Source organism: Pongo abelii, chromosome 20 (assembly GCF_028885655.2).
Source record: "Pongo abelii isolate AG06213 chromosome 20, NHGRI_mPonAbe1-v2.0_pri, whole genome shotgun sequence".
Lineage (NCBI taxonomy): Eukaryota > Metazoa > Chordata > Mammalia > Primates > Hominidae > Pongo > Pongo abelii.
In genome coordinates, this window is record NC_072005.2 from 52,974,549 (window position 1) to 52,996,531 (window position 21,983).

A 21,983-nucleotide genomic window follows, 5' to 3' on the forward strand; every position below is an offset into this window, starting at 1 on the left:
TGGGCTGAGGCGGGCCACGCCTCCTCATGTCCTCCAATCAACTCCCTCTCTGGTGCGCTCCCTCCTTCTCAGCCCCGCCCCACCGCCCCACGTTACGTCGCTCCTTCTGGCCTCCTCCGTTATCCCGGGGGCTGCGGCTCGCGCGGCAAACCCACCTCCCATTGCTTCCCATTGGCTGGTCAGGTCCCGCGCGAGCGGGATCGCGCCCTTCGCCCCCCACCCCCAAAACCGGGCCATGCCTCTCTCCTTCGGTTTCTCCAGGAGCCAGCGCGAGGCAGCAGATCGGCTGCTTGAGACGCGCGCGGAAACGCGCGCTCCTCCTGCGGACCACTCCCTCCGCCCTGCGCACCACTCCCTCCGCCCTGCGCCAGCAGCTGCGCCGGCTGGCAGCCCCACGCGCACGCGCGCTCGCCCACCCCGCGCCCTCTGCTCGTTTGCAGGTCGCCTCGCGCTCAGTCGCGACGGCGGCCGCCGCAGTAGCGGCATTTTTGGGGGCGCACGCGCACTGCACCGTCCGCGGCCGTTCCTAACCTCAGGCAGCGGCGGTGGCAGTGAGCCCCTCGGGTGCACACGCGCTCTGATCTCTCCCCACTGCCCCGCTGGTTGTCCCTTCGCGGCGCGCGCCCAGGGGCCGTTATACCCCTGCAACGGTCCACGCGCCGCGCACGCGCAGTAACGAGGGGGCGCGCGCGCGCGCGCGGGAGCGGCCGTCGCAGGAAGGAGGTGCCGCCGCTGCCGCCATTGCGAGTGAGGGAGGGAGGGAGGGAGTGAGCGAGGCTGGTCCGCCCTCCCCCTGGTTCCCGCCCCTCCCCCCTTCCCCTCCCCGCCCCCCGCCCCGAGGGAGAGCCGCGGCGCGGCGGCAGGAGGAGGTGGAGGAGGCGGAGGAGGGAACCCGCGAGGGAGGGTCCGCCCGGCCCCCCGCCGCCGGAGTCGCCGCCGCCGCCGCCGCCGCCGCCTCAGCTGCCGCTGGACTAGGAGCAGGGGAACATGGCGCCGGGGCCCCCGTCGTTGCTGCCGGGATCTTGGAGGCCGGGGCCACGCTGAGGGCGCCCAGCTGGTGAGTGCGCGAGCTCACGGGCCCCGGGCGGCAAGGCCGGGCGCCGCCCCGCTGCGGGGTCCAGGGGGAGGCGGGGACGGCGGGGCCCGGAGCCCGCGAACAATGGAGGAGCTGGAGGGGGAGGGGAGGAGCGGCCCCCCCCAGCCCCCCGGGCCCCGCCGTCCCCGTCGCTTCGCGCGTCGGCCCGGCCCGTGGGGCCCTCCTGCCCTTTGGACCTGCCCCTGCCCGCCCCAGCCCTGCTGTCCCCGCCGCCGCCCCCATCCCCGACCCGTTGGGATCTCGGTGTCTGCCTCGGAGCCTACCCGACTTCAGCCAACCAGCTCCCAATTCTGCGCCCCCCTTCCCCCTTCCACCCCTCCATAATGCCCTTCGCTCCTCCCGGGCTCTGCAGTGCTCCTGGGACCCATCTCCTCATTGATCATTCTGCATCTCTTAATTGTGGCTCCCACTTTTGAGATCCGTGACCCTTCTCCCTCTTCTCGATTCTGCTCTCACCACCCTTCAGATCTGTCCTCGGCCCCTTCTTTGACGTACCTGCTGTGCTATTATTCCTGTCTCAGAATCTGTTGCACCTTGGGAGCTGTCCCTTTAGGACCTGCGGTTCCAACCCGTTGGAGATCCATCTGAGACCCCTGTTCGGCCAGGCACTGCTGCCCCGAGTCTTCCCCTTGGACTTAAATCCCGTTCCCTCGTGGGCCTTACTACCCGCATTTCTGTCTGCCCTCTCACAGAGCCTGCTGCATCCCGGGATGCCCCTCGGCTGGCTTTCTGACCCTTCCGTGCCCCAGCTCATTCCCCTGATCCCCTCGGACTTGGCTGCACCGTGCTTGCCTGTTCCCCTTCTCAGCTCTTGTTCCCGTTTACCATTCAGACCCTTTCATCTCTTCCAGACCTTTCTGCCTCTCAGCTCTGCCCCTTGCCCGACCTCAGATCTTGCTGCGGTTCCCTCACCTGCTTGCTTCTGACTCTGCCTTCCCGGGAAGCAGCCTCCTCCCCCTTCTCTGCCTCTGCAGGTCTCCCATTTCTGCTATTCACTTAAATGATGTGTCCCTAACTCAGACTGCCTTCAGTTTCAGCCCGTGTTCTCTCGGAGGTTTCCTCTCTTCCTCACCTCCTTTTTGGCACTCCTCTGAGCTACTGCATTCATTTGCTTCTCCTTTCTTTGGCCTGTCTCTCCTTCAGTTTTCTGCCTAAAAACTGCTTCCTGTCCCCTCTTTGCTCCAATTCCTCTCCTCCCCGTTTTAGCCCTTAGACATGCCCTTTAACCTCACTATACCTCTGATACCTCCCGGGCTGTTCACCCATCCCCTTCCTGTTCTGCATCTCACAGACCTGCCCCTAGATCCATTTTGTACCTACACTTTCCTCGTTTTTTTTCAATTCTGCCCCATCCTCTTTATTTAGTGTTTCCCTCACCAGCTCGGCTCCTTCGGAGCTGTCCACTTGCCCGCATGTCTTTAGACCAGTTTTTAACTTCTGTATTGCCGTCCTCTCTTGGAGCGGTCCTTTAACACTGGGGTTCTTGTCACTGTGTCCCCTCTCTGTTCCCTCCCGAGTCTTAAGTTTTCCACATGACATTCTCTTCCCCCCACCATTTTGATTCAGCCTTCACCCTTCACTCTGCTTTATTTGCCCACCCTCCACTGTTCTGCCTCTTGTCTTCTTTTGGAGTTCTCACTCCAATTGTGACATTAAGATGTCTTCTTAATCATTCTTTCCTATGTATCCCCCCCCCCCCACACCTTCCTCTTGGAGCTGCCTCAGTGCTGTGGTAGATTATCACTCCCCTTTGATATCCCTCTCCCAATTCTGTTCCTCTTGGACTTGTTTCCTTCCTCACCTTTTTTTTTTCTTTCCCCTTGTATCCTGCCAGGCTCCTTCTCTTCCCATTTAGTTCCTATCAGACCTGCTCCTCGCAGCTCACCACCCGTGGCCCACCCATTCCCCATTGAGCACTTCCGCTTTCAGGCATGTCTTTCTCTGTTCTCCATCCCTCTGCTGCAGAGGCAAAGGGACTGGATTGGGCCTTAAGCTCTCCAGGCTCTGAGACTGCAGATTCTCTTTCTGCGCCCTAACCCTGAGGGTTCTCTCCCCAGGGATCCTGAGAGATCTGGGTAAATAGGTGGGGGTTGGTTGATTGTTACTGCTCTCTGGAGTCTGGGAGTGTCTCCCCCATTTCCCCCACTTCCACTAGGTTAGTAGTGTGGGGGGAGGTAGATCTTTTTCCATTGCCCCATTTTCTTTCCTCTGCTGTTTGCTCTCTCCCTTTGCTCTCTCTGGGCTTTGTAGCTTTGTGTCCTTTGGAAAAGGGGATTGCAGCTGCTCACAAATCTTTATTCTCTTTCTCACTTTCCCTCCTTCCTTCTCTGAGCCATTGCATAGAGGACCCTCTCTCCCCTTCCACCTCTAAGCCAGCAACCCTAGGAGTGTCCTTTCCCTCCCCTCCTCCCCCCCCCCCCCCCCCAGCTGACAAGTTATTTCGTTTTACCTCTAGCTGGGGAAATGCCAGTTCTCAAATTCTCCCGATCCCACTGGGGGTTATGGCCACACTTGGACCTAGGGAAGCTACAGTATTGCCTTCCCTAATGGCCTCTGGTTTGCAGTGTGACCTTGGGGGAGAGAATGGGGAAGGTGGGCTTATTTCTTTTTCACCTTTGCCCCGGGAAAGGCTGCAGCTTCCTGGTCTTCAAAATGGTGAGGGCTTGGGTTTGGAAAGCACTTTGCGGTTGTTTGTTGAAAGAGAGAGTGCCAAGTGTCACTCAGATTTCTGCCCTGTGGTATTGCAGGCACTCCCTGCCACAGGAGCTGTGTGCCTCTGGGCAGATCCATGCTAGATTCTGGGGCTCATTGCCCTACAAGGGGTGTGTGGGTGGGCCCTGACATTCCTTAAGCTTTTTGAGTGACCTGATTGGGTAGAGTTAGAAAGGGGTGCCAGGAACTGGCGGATGTGATTGGGTTTTTAGTCTTATTATCTGAGAAATGCGTCTTAGCTACCATTCCTGAGCAATTTTCTTTAATGACTGTATGGTTGTGGGGGGGTATTTAGGAAGTTCATTCAGGGGTAGAGGTGGTTTTTAGGGGGGTATTTAGGAAGTTCATTCAGGGGTAGAGGTGGTTTTTACAGAAAATCTATCCAACCATTTTCCTTCCTTAACTTGGGAAAGGGGATCTTTTGCATGTTCTAGGTTTATTTATTTCTTAAGTAAATCAAAAGCCTGATTTTTTTCCCTGCTGTGGCCTTGGGCAATTGTATATTAAAGTAGCCATCCAACTGTGAAGGAGCATTTACTGGAAGGACTTTCTTAACTGAGCTATGATCAAACTTTGTTTATTTTAGTACTTATTTAGAAATAATTCTATGTGGACACATTTGAAATAAAAACATTCACTGTCATCTACAGAGTTGGACCATTCACTCATCAAATATTAGGGCATTTGTATATGAGACAGTGAGGAGGGCTGATAGTAGATCTGTATGGTCCCTTGAACTTTTTAAAATTTTCTGACAGAATCTGGTAATTTTAATGATCTATGTGTGGCATGGGTTTTCACCATTATTGACTTAAAGATTTTTGGTTCATTTCCGTTGGTAAATTTTTAGCCTTGTGTGTCATGATTAATTTTCTGAATTTATCTTAGAGTTTGTGTTACCCATGTTGGTATCAATAGTTGTTTTGTTTTTTATTAATATGGAAGTGACAGATAACTAAGAATAAAAACAACTGTGTATGCAGTACTGCTTAAATGTGTGTCCCAGAGTTTTAATATCATTGGCAGCATGAAAAGGTCCTGCATGCCAAAAGCCTAAGTTTACATAATAGGGAGAGAGGAAACACAGAATGAAGAGCTGATTTTTCCACCTTAACTGGTAACCGATGTTCTTAAAGACTGTCAGATTTCTCTGAGGCTAGCAGAGGCCCTAACTCCAGCATTGACATTTGCTTTCATGATGGGATTGGGTGCTACAGAAATGTGAGGTGGTAGCCTTGGCCTTCTGGCACAGTTAATATGCCATTTGGAGTGGGGGGGCTGGAGCAGGAGATGGTGGTAGACAACTGCTTTCAACGTAGTAACATGTTTTCAAGGGCTCTTGCCCTGCCTAGAAAATCTTTGTAAAGACTTAAAAACTAATCTGATCAAAGTTTCTCATTTAAGTTATCATCTTGTTTTCAACTAACCTTTTTTTGGCCATGCCCCCCGCCCGCCCTTTTACCTGCCCGCCATTTTCCTTGGCATGATGAAGGTCGACACATTTAGAACAGTGACAAATCAGAAAATACTCATTCTTCTTGATCCAGAAGAGAAGAAGTTGAAAGAAGTTGTCGGTGTGCAGATTCATGGGCAGATCCATGGACCTGATGGTGACTTTTGGCAAAGGACACAGCCTGGGAGGGGTGGGAGCTGCACAGGTGACAGTAAACCATAGCCTAATAGATGTTTGGTGAGTCTGCATGTGAGGAGGTGAGGCGTCAGGTCAATATAGTTGGAGACTGAAAAGGTCGGAGTGGTTGTTCATCTCCATCTAGTCTGGTCTGGTTCCCATCTTTGGTCCACTGTGGTCTCCTGAGAGGTGTTAGGCCACTTGCAGGGTCTTCCTGTGATCTGCTATGACTATTGTCAGTCACCACCTGGCAGTCTAAACAATGTAATCTAAACAAGATTACACAGTAATCTTGACTTTTTTTTTGAGATGGAGTTTCCCTCTTGTTGCCGAGGCTGGAGTGCAATGGCGCAATCTCAGCTCACCACAACCTCTGCCTCCTGGGTTCAAGCGATTCTCCTGTGTCAGCCTCCCAAGTAGCTGGGATTACAGGCATGCGCCACCACGCCAGGTTAATTTTTGTATTTTTAGTAGAGATGGGGTTTCACCATGTTGGCCAGGCTGGTCTTGAACTCCTGACCTCAAGTGATCCACCTGCCTAGGCCTCCCAAAGTGCAGGGATTACAGACATGAGCCACGGCGCCTGGCCTGTTTTTCCCTTTTTAAAAAAATCTTTTGTCATTCATCACAGCCCTATCCATGATGTCTGGTTGGTAAGATTTCTTTTTCACGATCTATAAAATAGGTAAAATTGAGATTCTTTGCATGAAGAGAGAAGGTGACTAGCACAAATATCTCCTTTGACGCCTTGCGTTCATTGGAACTCTGTGAAAATCAGTGCCTAGTCTAGCCTCCTCATTTACAGATGGAGGAATGGAAGGCTGGCATAGGGCATTGTGACAGGCTTCCTGCCACAGCAGAAAAGTACTGGATTTATATAAGGTCAGTGACCTGGCTTCTCATCTAGGCCTTGTCCTAATTAGTTGGGACCATGAACAAATTGCTTTACCTCTCTGGGCTTCACCTTCCTAGTCTGAAGCCTGGTGTGCTGTCCAGGTCTGATTGTAGATTCTTGTTGTCCTGGGTCACTTACCAAGTTAGAGCTGGAGCTTAGGACTAAGCTCTTGTTGCTGCTCTTTGATTCCTCCCTCACCTGCCAATCCCCAACTGCCTGTCATCAAGTCCCGTAACCCAGAGTCTGTGTAGGGGGCTCTTTCCCTGGGAGATGCAGCAAAATGAACTGGATTACCCTTATTGTATACTTTTTCAGATATAAAATAAACACTGCCTGTTTTTCAACCATTCACATGGAAATTACTTTATAATTTAGGGGGATGGGGTTATCCAGATTATATTAGCTACATAACTAAAACCATATACCTCTTTTAAAAACAATATGGAATTTTTCAAGCTGAGTCATTGTTGACCTAGGCTCTCAAACAGCAATGGTCTGAATAGCACTTGTATTGCTGGCATTAAGAAATGCAAACAAATAATTCATGTTCATCTTCCCAAAAGTTTCTATTTAACTTTTGATCCAGTGCTTTATCAGGCTTCATCTATGAAGAATTCTTGAAGATAACTTTTGGCATCTGTCAATCTAATTTTCATTTATTTGCTTCTCTGATACTGAGAAATGCCATTAAGTTGATATATTAGCAGAGAACCAGATACTTTCAGCCATGAAGTATCATTACAGGAAAGTAATATTTATTTTAATTGAAAATAGCCAGACTTGCCTATCTCTCTCATCTTCCTTTATTGAAATGAACATTTTCTTTTTATGCACTTTGCAGCAGTTGTGACTGTTGTATTACAGACCTGCAGGTATTTCCTGTCTCTTTTGCTCTCCTGATACCTCTGCATTCTTACTTGGATGATGTCCTCGTCCTGGCCACTGCAGTAAACTGGTAATTGAATTTGGACAATTGAGAGGCAGCTTCCTATGATGTAAAGAACGTTGAAGAAACCTGGGTCCTAGCCCTAGCCCTGCCATTTACTAGCTGTGTGACTAGCCAAATCATTTTCATTTCTCTGGACTACAGTTCCTTCATTTGAAAAATGAAGGGATTATACTAGTTGGTTCCCATTCTGCCTTATTTTGTGGCTAATAATACTTGATTTTGTCATCTCTCTCTCTAGATAGACAGTAAACTCCTGAGGATGAGGAGCCTCTTATGTTATCTTTGATTTCCCACTACACCTAGCAAAATACCTTGTACTTGGTAGGCCCCCATTGCATCCATGTTGATAGAAGATAAACAGGTGCTAAAGTTTTTTGTTTTTTGTTTTTTGAGATGTTTGTACCAACTGTAATGGCCATTTGCAGGCTTTAAATGCTTAGAGGGCATGCTCTCCTGGTCAGCCTTTTTTTTTCTTTTTTCTTTTTTTGAGACAGAGTCTCGCTCTATCGCCCAGGCTGGAGTGCAGTGGTGAGATCTCAGCTCACTGCAACCTCTGCCTCCTGGAGTCCAGTGATTCTCCTGCCTCAGCCTCCCGAGTAGCTGGGATTACAGGCGCACGCCCACCCTGCCCATCTAGTTTTTATATTTTTAGTAGAAATGGGGTTTTGCCGTGTTGGCCAGCCTGGTCTCAAACTCCTGACCTCAGGTGATCCACCTGCCTCGGCCTCCCAAAGTGCTGGGATTACAGGTGTGAGCCACCACGCCTGGCTCTGGCCCAGCATACTTTAATCTGCATACTTGCTGCATTGTAAATTTCTTGATCATGATGACACAGTTAATAAGTAGTAAGTCAATGTGAAGAATCCAGATCTGTCTGATTTCAAAATTTGTTTATTTTATTAGGCTACACTACCTCTCTGGGTATAAGAATGAGCATAGTTCATCACCTTAAGGAATTTATAGTCAGTTGTAAACAATTAAATATATAGGGTGAAGGGAAGTAAATGTTGAATAGACTATTCTGATTAATGTCTGGCTCCTTGGGACACGATCCTGTATTAATAGTCTTGAAGACTTTCATATTCAGAGATTTGAGCACACAGTAGGTTGCATATCACAGTATTTTGAAAAGAATCTACACCACAAGTACCAGCTTGCCTTTTTAGCCAGCATATTTGGAAAAGTTGAGCATTTTATGTCTGACCTGAATTCAAACACAGGTGTAACAAAACTGTGTAAGTAAACTAGTCTAACAGGAAGAAGGTAGAGATGCTTGGTCATGTAATGACTCTTTAAATCTACATTTTTTTCAGCAAGTAGAAAAGTATTTGGGTAGCTACAAATTGAGAGATTTTCTTTAGGCAACTAAAAATATATACATAGAATATATACAACTACAATTTGCCAATTTACAATTAAAAAATAAAAATTAAAAGAAACATACAGATAGAAATACGTCTCTCCTCTTGAGTTATTTATGTGGGGCTCACCATGATACCTTTTTTTTTTTTTTTTTTTTGCAATGTAGTCTTGCTCTGTCACTCAGGCTGGAGCACAGTGGTGCCATCTCAGCTCACTGCAACCTCCACCTTCCAGGTTCAAGCGATTCTCCTGCTTCAGCCTCCCAAGTAGCTGGGATTACAGGCACTTGCCACCACGCCTGGCTAGTTTTTTGTATTTTTAGCAGAGACGGGTTTCACCATGTTGGCCAGGCTGGTCTTGAACTCCTGACCTCATGTGATCCATGCGCCTCGGCCTCCCAAGGTGCTGGGATTACAGGCCTGAGACTCCACATCCGGACATGATACTTTATTTAGTAACTTTTTGCATTTTAAAAAAATGTTAGTCTAAAAGTATGCTGGGTAGTTACAGCTAATAGCCTCCTGAGGTGTGTATATATATATAGTTGGCCAGGCGTGGTGGCTCACGCCTGTAATCCCAGCACTTTGGAAGGCCAAGGTGCGCAGATCACCTAAACACATAACCCCCAGAGGTAAAGGCTGCAGTGAGCCATGATCGCACCACTGCAGTCCTGCCTGGGTGATGGAGTGAGACCTTGTCTCAAGAAAAAAAATTATGTGTGTGTGTGTGTGTGTGTATTTGCATTGTGTGTGTGTATGTATATAGTTGCATTGTGCTTTTTCCCCATTTTCATTTAAAAGAAAGGTCAAAACTGTGGCTTTATCTCTTGCAGCCTGCACTGCTTAGGAATGAGACAAAGGAAAATGATTACCATTAATTGCCATGGGCAATTAAAAAGAGTTCTTTGTTCAGTAACAAATTGATTGTGTACAAATGAAAGTCAGCACTGCATTAATACAAGATTATTCGATTCTTGAAATCAGCATCTTCTGCTAGAGTAGCTTTCACTTCAAGGGAATTATTTCACTGGGAATAGCGTACCTAAATGATTGGTGATAAAATGTATCACTAGGTCTTTATTTTTCAGAAATGCCTGTTAACGTTGTAGGTAGAGGCTGGTGGATGCTGCTTTTGTGGTAACCTTTTTAATGGCCTGAAATCACTGTATACTTTTTTTTTTTTTTTTTTTGAGACAGTGTCTTGCTTTGTCGCCCAGGCTGGAGTGCAGTTGCGCCATCTCGACTCACTGCAAGCTCCGCCTTCTGAGTTCACACCATTCTCCTGCCTCAGCCACCCAAGTAGCTGGGACTACAGGCGCCCGCCACCACGCCCGGCTAATATTTTGTATTTTGTTTAGTAGAGACCGGGTTTCACCGTGTTAGCCAGGCTAGTCTCGAACTCCTGACTTTGTGATCCGCCCGTCTCGGCCTCCCAAAGTGCTGGGATTACAGGCGTGAGCTACCACGCCCGGCTTGTATACTTTTTTTAATGCTGTCAACGTATAAGAAATTTCTTCTTCTGGGCTGGGCACGGTGGCTCATGCCTGTAATCCCTAGCACTTTGGGAGGCCGAGGCGGGCGGATCACAAGGTCAGGAGATCGAGACCACCGTGGCTAACACGGTGAAATCCCATCTCTACTAAAAATGCAAAAAATTAGCCAAGTGTGGTGGCGGGCGCCTGTAGTCCCAGCTACTCGGGAGGCTGAGGCAGGAGAATGGCGTGAACCCAGGAGGCGGAGCTTGCAGTGAGCCGAGGTCGTGCCACTGCACTCCAGCCTGGGTGATAGAGCAAGACTCCGTTTCAAAGAAAAAAAAATTTCTTCCTCTGATTGGTCAGTCAACTGAGGAATGTAGTTTAAACCTTTGATAAATGAGGAAGAAGAGAAGAAGACTCCTGACTGCTGTGGAGTGGGTCTTGGCTGTTGGCATGTACCTAGTAGTAGCCACGAAACAACCATAAAGGCTTAAAAAATGGCAGCCTTAAGCTAAAGTAGTTGTGATTTGATGTTATGTATATACAAGGTGTATATATTTTCTTGTGTGCAAATCCCCTTTTAAGTTTTTTCTTAAAAAATTGAGGTATAATCTACATGTAGAAAAGTACGTAAATCTTGTGTCCATTTCTGAAGTTTTTGCATGTTGTACAAGCCCCTTTTTCATATGATGGGGCATAATTCCCTTTTCTACATAGTTCTTACTGAGCCGGAAATTATTTGAGAGTCTCTATATAAGGCACTTCAATTATTACTTTATATTTAATATACAAATGTGAACATGTAGGATGTTTCTAACTTTACCCATCTGGGCAGGGTCAAATACCTGATAAAGAGTGGGATAATGGTGATTTCATTGTATAAATTGTTACAAGTGTGAAAGCATTCTTTTAACAACAGATCTTTTCTACTCGTGTTGTTAATTCCAGATTATTTTGATCTCTGTTTGCTGGAAATTAAAAGAGATAGTGGTTACTGCTGATGAGAGTGAAATGGGACTGGTATTGAAATGGCTATCAGGCCTGCAAACTAGTGTGAACTTTCAGGAAAGTAGTTTAGCAATGTTTTCTTTGTTTGTTTTTTGTGATGGAGTCTTGCTCTGTCACCCAGGCTAGAGTGCAGTGGCATGATCTTGGCTCACTGCGACCACGTCCCAGGTTAAAGCAATTCTCTTGCCTCAGCCTCCCCAGTAGCTGAGATTACAGGTGCTTGCCACCACGCCCAGCTAATTTTTGTGCTTTTGGTAGAGATGGGGTTTCGCCATGTTGGCCAGGCTGGTCTTGAACTCATGACCTCAAGTGATCTGCCCATCTCGGCCTCCCAGAGTGCTGGGATTACAGGCGTGAGCCACCATGCCCGTCCAGCAATGTTTTAAGAAATATACAATCCTTGATCTACTTATAAGAATCTATAGAGGGCTGGGTGCAATTACAATGCCTGTAATCCCAGCACTTGGGGAGGCCTAGGCAGGCGGATCGCTTGAGGTCGGGAGTTCGAGACCAGCTTGGCCAACATGGTGAAACCCTGTCTATACTAAAAACACAAAAAATTAGCCAGGCATGGTGGCGGGTGCCTGTAATCCCAGCTACTCGGGAGGCTGAGGCAGGAGAATCGCATGAACCCAGAAGACGGAGGTTGCAGTGAGTGGAGATTATGCCACTGCACTCCAGCATGGGTGACAGAGTGAGACTGTCTCACAAAAAAAAAAAAAGGAATCTATAGGGACCGAGAAATAGAGATGTGAATCAAGATTGTATACAAAAGAGATGTTAACTATGTTAACTATATGAATGTTTATAAATTTAAAAAAAAACTAAATGTTTTAACCTTAGGGGAATGGTTTGCTTTATGGAAAGGTTATGGAGTCATTAAAAAAGTATGTTTTTGAGAATACTTGACGTGGGAAAGTGCACACAAAATTAAATGTGGGAAAAAATAGGATATAGAACTGTAAACAGCATGAGTCCAGTTATTTTAAAATATATATGTGAAAAAGTGGAAGAAATATGCTGAAGTGTTATTAGTTAACTCTGTGTTGTAGGATTATGGGTGATTAAAACTTTATTTTGAATTTTCCCAAGCTTTCCACAATGATTTTACTATTTCTGATTCAGGGAAAAAAAGATTAAACAAGTTTTTTTTTTTTTTGTAGTGTGGTTGTATTGTGTTTGGTTTTTCTTATAAACATATGAAGGAAAAATTGAGCCGAAAAGCAAGAAATTCATGGTAAGATCTGTTGGACTCTAGTACCTTTGAAGGTAAGGCATTCACCCTTTCTTAGAGAATAATCAAATTAATTACTAATAAGGCCGGGCACGGTGGCTCAAGCCTGTAATCCCAGCACTTTGGGAGGCCGAGACGGGCGGATCACGAGGTCAGGAGATTGAGACCGTCCTGGCTAACACGGTGAAACCCCGTCTCTACTAAAAATACGAAAAAATTAGCCAGGCGTGGTGGCGGGCGCCTGTAGTCCCAGCTACTCAGGAGGCTGAGGCAGAAGAATGGCATGAACCCGGGAGACGGAACTTATGGTGAGCCGAGATTGCGCCACTGCACTCTGGCCTGGGTGACAGAGCAAGACTGCATCTCAAAAAAATAATAATAATAATTAATTACTAATAATATTACCAAATAATAACAATGAACTGTTTATTACATACCAGAAGACTAAGAAATGTTGTCTCATATTCTCCTCACAATAATCCTCTGGGGTAGGTGGTATTCTCACCTTCTAGGTGGGGAATCGAGGTTGCAGAGAGGGGACTTGCCCAAGGCCACATGGCTAGTAGGTCCCCAAAGCGGTCTGGCTGAGTCTCTGCTCTCTATTGACTTGTCTGGCCGACTTTACAGTTTCCAGAATGCTTTTTTAACACACTTCCCAGAAAGTCTGGAAAGGACTTCACACTTTACAGAATGCTTTCGTCCAGTGTGATCTCAGCCCAGAGATGAAAAGAATTCAAGTCTACTCCATGGTGGATAGATAGAGCTGAACCCTTAGTTCTCTTTGAACAAGGTTCCCTTCTAACCCCTGAAGTGTGCTTGTTTTAAGAGAAAGGAGCCAGCCGGGCATGGTGGCTCACACTTGTAATCCTAGCACTTTGGTGGGCCGAGGTGGGCAGATCATTTGAGGTCAGGAGTTCGAAACTACCCTAGCCAACGTTGGTGAAACCCCATCTCTACTAAAAATACCAAAAAAAAAAATTAGCCCAGGCTTGGTGGCGGGCACCTGTAATCCTGCTACTTGGGGGGCTGAGGCAGGAGAATTGCTAGAACCCAGGAGGTGGAGGTTGCAGTGAGCTGAGATCGCACCACTGCACCCCACCTGGCTGACAGAGCAAGACTCTTTCTCAAAAAAAAAAAAAAAAAAGGAGCCATCAGTCAAAGTCAGGAATGGCTATAAAATTAGTGATGTGTTCCCTTTTATGGGCCAAAAACATCATTTTAATAAGATTTAAATTTAAGCTTTTTTTTTTTTTTCTTTTTTGAGACGGAGTTTTGCCCTTGTTGCCCAGGCTGGCGTGCAATGGCACTATCTCGGCTCACTGCAACCTCCGCCTCCCGGGTACACGCCATTCTCCGGCCTCAGCCTCCCGAGTAGCTGAGATTACAGGCATGCGCCACCACCCTGTGCTAATTTTGTATTTTTAGTAGAGACGGGGTTTCCCCATGTTAGTGAGGCTGGTCTCAAACTCCTGACCTCAGGAGGCTGACCCCGCTTCAGCCTCCCAAGTGCTGGGATTACAGGCGTGGGCCACCTCGCCTGGCTAAGCTATTAATTAAAAATTTTTTCCCAAAGTCCTATTTTGAAGTCCTGTCTATAATTAATTTTATTTAAATAATTTAGCAAAAGTTTGTTGAGCAGAAGAGGGAACAAACTAGTTCTTTGTAGTTCCAGAGGATAGAGGTAGAGGTCTAGGTATCTACAAGGTTTAGAGTGCACAAAACATGCCTCCTCCTCTCTGGGAGAATTTATATGCCGTTTATAAAACAAAAGCAATTCTTCCCTTACAGGTAACACAAGGAACACACTGTTTCTTTACCAGAATGTAAAAAATTTAGAAGGCCAGTGGCCTGATTATTTTTCCTTGATCTTATCTTAAAGAATTATGTGTGACTAAGCATTTCAATGCAAGAATGCATTGACTAGGAAGACAGATTTCGTCTTATTATGAGAAAGAACTTTTAAAGAAAGTGATCCAAGCTCATGTTTTATGTTTTGTCTTTTTTTTTTTTTTTTTTTTTTTGAGTCGGAGTCTTGCTCTGTTGCCCAGGCTGGAGTACAATGGTGCGATCTTCGGCTCACTGCAACCTATTCCTCCTGGGTTCAAGCGATTCTCCTGCCTCAGCCTCCTGAGTAGCTGGGATTACAGGCGCCTGCCACCACGCCCGGCTAATTTTTGTATTTTTAGTAGAGACGGAGTTTCACTTTATTGGTCAGGCTGGTCTCGAACTCCTGACCTCGTGGTCCACCCGCCTTGGCCTCCTAAAGTGCTAGGATGCAGAAGTGAGCCACTGCGCCCGGCAGTTTTGTCCTTTTTTTTTTTTTTTTTTGAGGCGTAGTCTTGCTCTTTTGCCCAGGCTGGAATGCAATGGCGCAGTCTCAGCTCACTGCAACCTCCGCTTCCCAGGTTCAAGCGGTTCTCCTGCCTCAGCCTCCTGAGTAGCTGGACTTAACAGGCGCCCACCACCACACCCGGCTAATGTTTGTATTTTTAGTAGAGACGGGGTTTCACCATGTTGGTCAGGTTGGTCTCGAACTCCTGACCTCGTGATCTGCCTTCCTCGGCCTTCCAAGAAGTGCAGGGATTACAGGCGTGAGCCACCGCACCCGGCCTCGTTTTGTGTTGGATAAGCAATAATTTTAAAGTTTACCCCATTTGGTTTTATTGTTGTTTTTATTTAACAAGACGTCTACACGTATATCTATTAAATATTTATTTACTGATCATTCTTTCTGTTGTCGGGGAGAGTAACAGATCTTCAATTCAAGGAGGTTGGCGTTCAGACATCAGGAAGAAATTGCAAAATAAAGCATTTTGGATCCTCTGTGAGGTTTTTGTCTTTTGTTCCTCCATTTGTTCTGTGACATCACCTAGAACATGACCTGACAGGTCAGTAGGAGCTCAGTCTTTGTTGAATAAAGGTATGAGTTTCTGAATGAGAGAAACCTGGAATAGATGGAGTCTGTCGCCTTTCAGTCTTCAGATTCTTGGGATTCCTCAAGCCATGTAGAGGAAAGAAACTTTCCTATTGTTAGTTTTCATTTGCATCTTACCAACTTTGTGACTTAAGACAAGTCATTTATTCTTAATCTGAATTCTCGTGTCTATAAAATGGGCTTAAATACCTATTTTGCTTGCCACGGTCTTTTTATTTTTATTTTTTGAGAACTAAATGCCATAATGCTAAAGTTGGTAACCTTTGAGTTTGCTGGAAGAATGAAAGAGAACAATTAGGTAATTAAAATGTTCAGGTAAGCGAGCATGTGAGAGTACTGCAAAGGCGGCGTGATGAAATTTTGGATCAGTGGAGCAGCACATGCTATTGATTTGTTATCTCTTGGTCTTTGTACAACTTGTAATTTGCCCCCAGGTAGCAGATAGTTTGAAGGTCTTATCAGAAAGTGTCTCATACACCTAAATGTTAACACCAGGTCATAGGCCAAATAGCAGTTGTCCACATTTGTGGAGGCCTCCGTTACTCTTTTTCTCATCATGACACATGGCCTAGATTTGAGTCCCAGTCCCACCTCTTATCTGCTCTGCACCCTCCGACAAGGCCCTTTAAACTCCTGGTGCCTTAGGCACATCATCTTAAAAAGGAGAATATAGTAGTGTTTACTCATAGGGTAACTGTGCTAGTTAATATGCTTACTATATGTCATTATTAGTGCTGCACTACCTGGACCTGGCTTTTTTTTTTTTTTTTTAATTTAATTTTTTTTTTGAGACAGGATCTCACCCATGCTCCATGGAATACAGTGGCATGATCACACCTTACTGCAGCCTTACCTCACAGACTCAGTCATCTTGCTACAGCCTCTGAGTAGCTGGGACCACAGGTGTATGCGTACCACCAAGCCCAGCTAATTTTTTTTAAATTTTTTTTTTTCTTTTAAGATGGAGTCTCGCTCTGTTGCCCAGGCTGGAGTATAGTGGTGCAATCTCGGCTCACTGCAACCTCCGTCTCCCAGTTCAAGCGATTCTCCTGCCTCAGCCTCCCAAGTAGCTGGGACTACAGGCACCCACCACCACGCCCAGCTAATTTTTGTATTTTTAGTAGAGACGGGGTTTCACCATATTGGCCAGGCTGGTCTCGAACTCCTGACCTCATGATTCGCCCGCCTCGGCCTCCCAAAGTGCTGGGATTACAGGCGTGAGCCACCATGCCCAGCCTAAATGTTTTTATTTTTCATAGAGACGGGGACTCGCTGTGTTGCCCAGGCTGGTCTTGAACTCTAGACTCAAGCCTCCCTTTTCAGCCTCCCAAAGTGCTGGGATTACAGGTGTGAGCACGTGGCTGGACTTGGCTTTAAGAGACCAGCTAAAGAATATAGTGGTAGGAAAATAAATACAGGCATAACTCAGAGATAGTGTGGGATTAGTTCCAGACTACTGCAATAAAGTATATATGGCAATAAAGCCAGTCACACGAATTTTTTGGTCTCCGAGTGCATATAAAAGTTATGTTTTGGCCAGGCACAGTGGCTCATGCCTGTAATCCCAGCACTTTGGGAGGCCGAGGCGGGCGGATCACCTCAGGTTGGGAGTTCGAGACCAGCCTGACCAACATGGAGAAACCACATGTCTACTAAAAATACAAAATTAGTCAGGTGTGGTGGCGCATGCCTGTAATCCCAGCTACTCAGGAGGCTGAGGCAGGAGAATCGCTTGAAACCAGGAGGCGGATGTTGCAGTGAGCTGAGATCACGCCATTGCACTCCAGCCTGGGTAACGAGCAAAACTCTGTCTCAAAAAAAAAAAAATTATGTTTTGGCTGGGTGCAGTGGGTCATGCCTGTAATCCCAGCACTTGTGGGAGGCAGAGGTGAGTGGATCACCTAAGGTCAGGAGTTTGAGACCAGCCTGGCCAAAGTGGTGAAACCACGTCTCTACTAAAAATACAAAAACTAGCCGGGCGTGGTGGTGGGCACCTGTAATCCCAGCTACTCAGGAGGCTGAGGCAGGAGAATCACTTGAACCTGGGAGGCAGAGGTTGCAGTGAGCCATGATCACGCCATTGCACTCCAGCCTGAGCAAAAAGAGCAAGACTCTTGTCTCAAAAAATAATAATAAATAAAAATTAAAAAATAAAAGTTATCTTTACGCCATACTGTAGTCTAGGTGTGCAGTAGCATTATGTCTTTTAAAAAGACTTAATTTAAAAATACCTTTTAAAAAATTTAAATATTTTATTAATTTTTTTTTGGAGGGGGGACAGTTTCGCTCTTGTTGCCCAGGCTGGAGTTCAGTGGTGCCATCTCAGCTCACTGCAACCTCTGCCTCCCAGGTTCAGGCAATCCTCCTGCCTCAGCCTCCCAAGTAGCTGGGATTACAGGCGCCTGCCACCGCACCTGGCTAATTTTTTGAATTTTTAGTAGAGACGGGGTTTCATCATGTTGGCCAAGCTGGTCTCGAACTCCTGACCTCAGGTAATCCACCCGCCTCGGCCTCCCAAAGTACTGGGATTACAGGCATTAGCCACTGCTCCCGGCCTAAATTTTTTATTTTTTAAGTTTATTTTTTTGAGACAGAGTCTTCCTTTGTTGCCCAGGCTAGAGAGTACAGTGGTGCAATCTTAGCTCACTGCAGCCTCCACCTCCCAGATTTAAGCAAGTCTCTCTCAGCATCCTGAGGAGGTGGAACTACAGATGCGCACCACGACACCTGGCTAAATGTTTTGTGTTTTTAGTAAAAACAGGGTTTCTCCACATTGACCAGGCTGGTCTCAAACTGCTGGCCTCAAGTGATCCACCCACCTCGGCTTCCTAAAGTGCTGGGATTACAGGTATGAGCCATTGCGCTTGGCCTAATTTTTATTTTTTTGAGACAGACTCTCACTCTGTCACCCAGGCTGGGGTGCAGTGGTGCAGTCTCGGCTCACTGCAACATCTGCCTCTTGGGTTCAAGCAATTCTTGTGCCTCAGCCTCTGGAGTAGCTGGGTCTAGAGATGTGCACACTACCACGCTTGGCTAATTTTTGTATTTTTCATAGAGATGTGGTTTTGCCATGTTGGCCAGGGTGGTCTCAAACTCCTAGCCTCAAGTGATCTGCCCACCTCGGCCTCCAGAAGTGCTGGGTTTATAGGCGGGAGCCACTGTGCCCAGCTCCCCCAACTTCCTTTGTTTTTGTTGTTGTTTTTGTTTTGTTTTTTTTTGAGATGTCTCATTCTGTTGCCCAGCGTGGAGTGCAGTGGTGTGGTCACAGCTCACTGCAGCCTCAACCTCCTGGGCTCAAGTGATTCTCTGGACTCGGCCTCCTGTTAAAATACTTTATTGCTTAAAAAATGCTAGTGATCATCTGAGCCTTTGGTGAATCATAGCCTTTTTGCTAGTGGAGGGTCCTGCCTTGATGCTGATGGCTTCTGACTCATCAGGGTGGTGGTTACTGAAGGTTGGGCTGGCTGCGGCAGTTTGTTAAAATAAGGCAACAGTGAAGTTTGCTACATTCATTGATTCTTCCTCTCGTGAAAGATTTCTCTATAGCATGCAATGCTGTTTGTATCCACAGTAGAACTTCTTTCAAAATTAGAGTCAATCCTCTGAAACCCTGCTGCTACTTTATCAGCTAAGCGATGTAATACTCTGAATCCTTTGTTGTCATTTCTGCAGTGTTCACAGCATCCTCACCAGGAGTAGATTCCATCTTAAAAAATTGCTGGGCGGGCCAGGCACGGTGGCTTACGCCAGTAATCCCAGCTCTTTGGAAGGCCGAGGTGACCTCATCTGAGGTCAGGAGTTGGAGACCAGCCTGGCCAACATGGAGAAACCATGTCTCTACTAAAAATACAAAAATGGCCAGGTGCGGTGGCTTACACCTATAATCCCAGCACTTTGGGAGGCCAAGGCAGGCGGATCACGAGTTCAGGAGATAGAGACCATCCTGGCTAACATGGTGAAACCCTGTCTCTACTAAAAATACAAAAATTAGCCGAGCGTGGTGACACGTGCCTGTAATCCCAGGTACTCAGGAGGCTGAGTTAGAAGAATCGATTGAACCCGGGAGGAAGAGGTAGCAGTGAGCCAAGATTGCGCCACTGCGCTCCAGCCAGGACAACAGAGTGAGACTCCATCTCAAAATAAATAAATAAATAAATAAATAAAAATAAAAATACAAAAATTAGCCGTGCATGGTAGTGAGCACCTGTAGTCCCAACTACTCAGGAGGCTGAGGCAGGAGAATTGCTTGAACCCAGGAGGCTGAGGTTACAGTGAGCTGAGATTGCACCATCGCACTCCAGCCTGGGTGGGAGAACTAGACTCTGTCTCAAGAAAAAGAAAAAAAGTCGCTGAGCGCAGTGGCCAACCCCTGTGACCCCAGCATTTTGAGAGGCTGAGGTGGACGGATCACTTGAGGACAGAAGTTAGGGACCAGCCTGGCCAACATGGTAAAACCCCATATCTAACTAAGAATACACAAATTAGCCAGGCATGGTGGTATATGCCTGTAATCCCAGCAACTTGGAAGGTTGAGGCATGAGAATTGCTTGAACCCTGGAGGCGGAGGTTGCAGTGAGCTGAGATCGTGCCACTGCACTCCAGCTTGGGTGATGAGGCAAGACACTGTCTCAAAAAATAAATAAATAAATAAATCACTTTCTTTGCTCACCAATAAGCAATTCCTGGCTGGGCGTGTGGCTCACGCCTGTAACCCCAACACTTCGGGAGGCTGAGGCGAGTGGGTCACCTGAGGTCAGGAGTTCGACACCAGCCTGGCCAACATGGAGAAACCCCCTCTCTACTGAAAATACAAAATTTGCCGAGCGTGGTGGTGCATGCCTGTAATCCCAGCTACTCGGGAGGCTGAGGCAGGAGAATCGCTTGAACCCAGAGGCAGAAGTTGCAGTGAGCTGAGATCGCACCATTGTAACTCCAGCCTGGACAACAAGAATGAAACTCCGTCTCAAAAAAAAAAGAAGCAATTCCTCATCTGTTCAGGTTTCATTATGAGATTGCAACAATTCTGTCACATCTTCAAACTCCATTTCTAATTGTAGTTCACTTTCTACCACATCTGTGGTGACTTAATTCAATGAAGTCTTGAACTTCTCAAAGTAGTCTGTGAGGGTTAGAATCAACTTCTTCCAAATTCCCATTAATGTTGATATTGTGAGCTCTCTCATGAATCATGAATCTTCTTTTTATTTTATTTTTTTTAAGAGATGAGGTCTTGCTGTGTCACCCAGGCTGGAATGCAGTAGTGTGATCATAGCTACTGCAACTTTGAACTCCTGGGCTCAAGGGATCCTCCTGCCTCAGCCTACCGAGTACCTGAGACTACAGGCATATGCTGCCATGCTGGACTAATTTTTTTTTTTTTTTTTTTTTAAAGAGATGGAGTCTTACTACATTGCCTGGGTTGGTCTTGAACTCCTGGCCTGAAGGGATCCTCCTGCCTCAGCCTCTCAAATGAATGTTCTTTTTTTTTTTTTTTTTTTTTTTTTGAGATGGAGTCTCACTCTGTCACTCAGGCTGGAGTGCAGTGGCACGATCTCAGCTCACCACAATCACCGCCTCCTGGGTTGAAGCAATTCTCTGGCCTCAGCCTCCCGAGTAGCTGGGATTACAGGCCCATGCCACCATGCCCAGCTAATTTTTGTATTTCGAGTAGAGATGGGGTTTCACCATGTTGGCCAGGCTGGTCTTGAACTCCTGACGTCGTGATCCACCCACCTCGGCCTCCCAAAGTGCAGGGATTATAGGCGTGAGCCACTGCGCCCAGCTCAAGTGAATGTTCTTAATGGGATCATGGGATCTAGAATGGTGAATCCTTTTTAGAAAGTGGACTTTGCCCAGATCCATCAAAGGAATCATTATTTATGGCAGTGTTGCCTTACGAAATGGGTTTCTTAGGTAATAAGACTTGAAAGTCTGAATTACTTACTCCTGGATACATGGACTGCAGAATGGATGTTGTGTTAGCAGGCATGAAAACAACATTAATCTTGTACATCTCCATCAGAGCTTTTGGATGACTAGGTGCCTTGTCAATGAGCAGTAATATTTTGAGAAGAATCTTTTTTTGCAAGCAGTAGGTCTCAATGGTGGGCTTAAAAATACTCAGTAAACTATGCTGTAAACAGATGTGCTGTCATCCAAGCTTTGTTCCATTTATAGAGCACAGGTAGAATACAGTTAGCATGATTCCTAAGGCCTGTAGGATTTTCAGAATAGTAAATAAGCATTGGCTTCAATTTAAAAAGTTACTAGCTGCATTTGTCCCTAACAAGCGTCAGCCTGTCCTGTGGAGCTTTGAAGCTAGCCATTGACTTCTCTCTAGCTATAGAAGTCCTAGATGGCATCTTTTTCCAACATAAGGCTGTTTTGTCTATAGTAGGCACCTTCATCAAGGTGGGCTGGGTCTTCTAGATGACTTGCTGCAGCTTCTCCATCAGCACTTGCTGCTTCATCTTGCACATTTATGTTATGGAGGTGGCTACTTTCCTTAAACTTTGTTAACCAGTCTCTGCAAGCTTCTAACTTTTCTTCTGTAGCTTCCTCGCCTCTCTCAGCCCTATTGGCTTGAAGAGAGTTAGGGCCTTGCTCTGGATTAGGTTTTGGTTTAAGGGAATGTTGTGGCTGGTTTGATCTTCTATCTAGACCACTCAAACTTTTTCTTTCTTTCTCT

The 21,983-nt window shown here is 46.6% G+C and overlaps 1 protein-coding gene across 2 annotated transcripts in view; it reads left to right on the forward strand.

Moving 5' to 3' along the window:
* Positions 1–844: 844 nt before the first annotated feature.
* ARHGAP35 (Rho GTPase activating protein 35) overlaps positions 845–21,983 on the forward strand; it is a 144,559-nt gene continuing 123,420 nt past the window's right edge. For both annotated transcript variants that reach the window (XM_024236821.3, XM_063720146.1), the window contains exon 1: positions 845–1,057. The gene's annotated coding sequence lies outside the window, so the exon portion shown is untranslated. The remainder of the gene's footprint in view (positions 1,058–21,983) is intronic.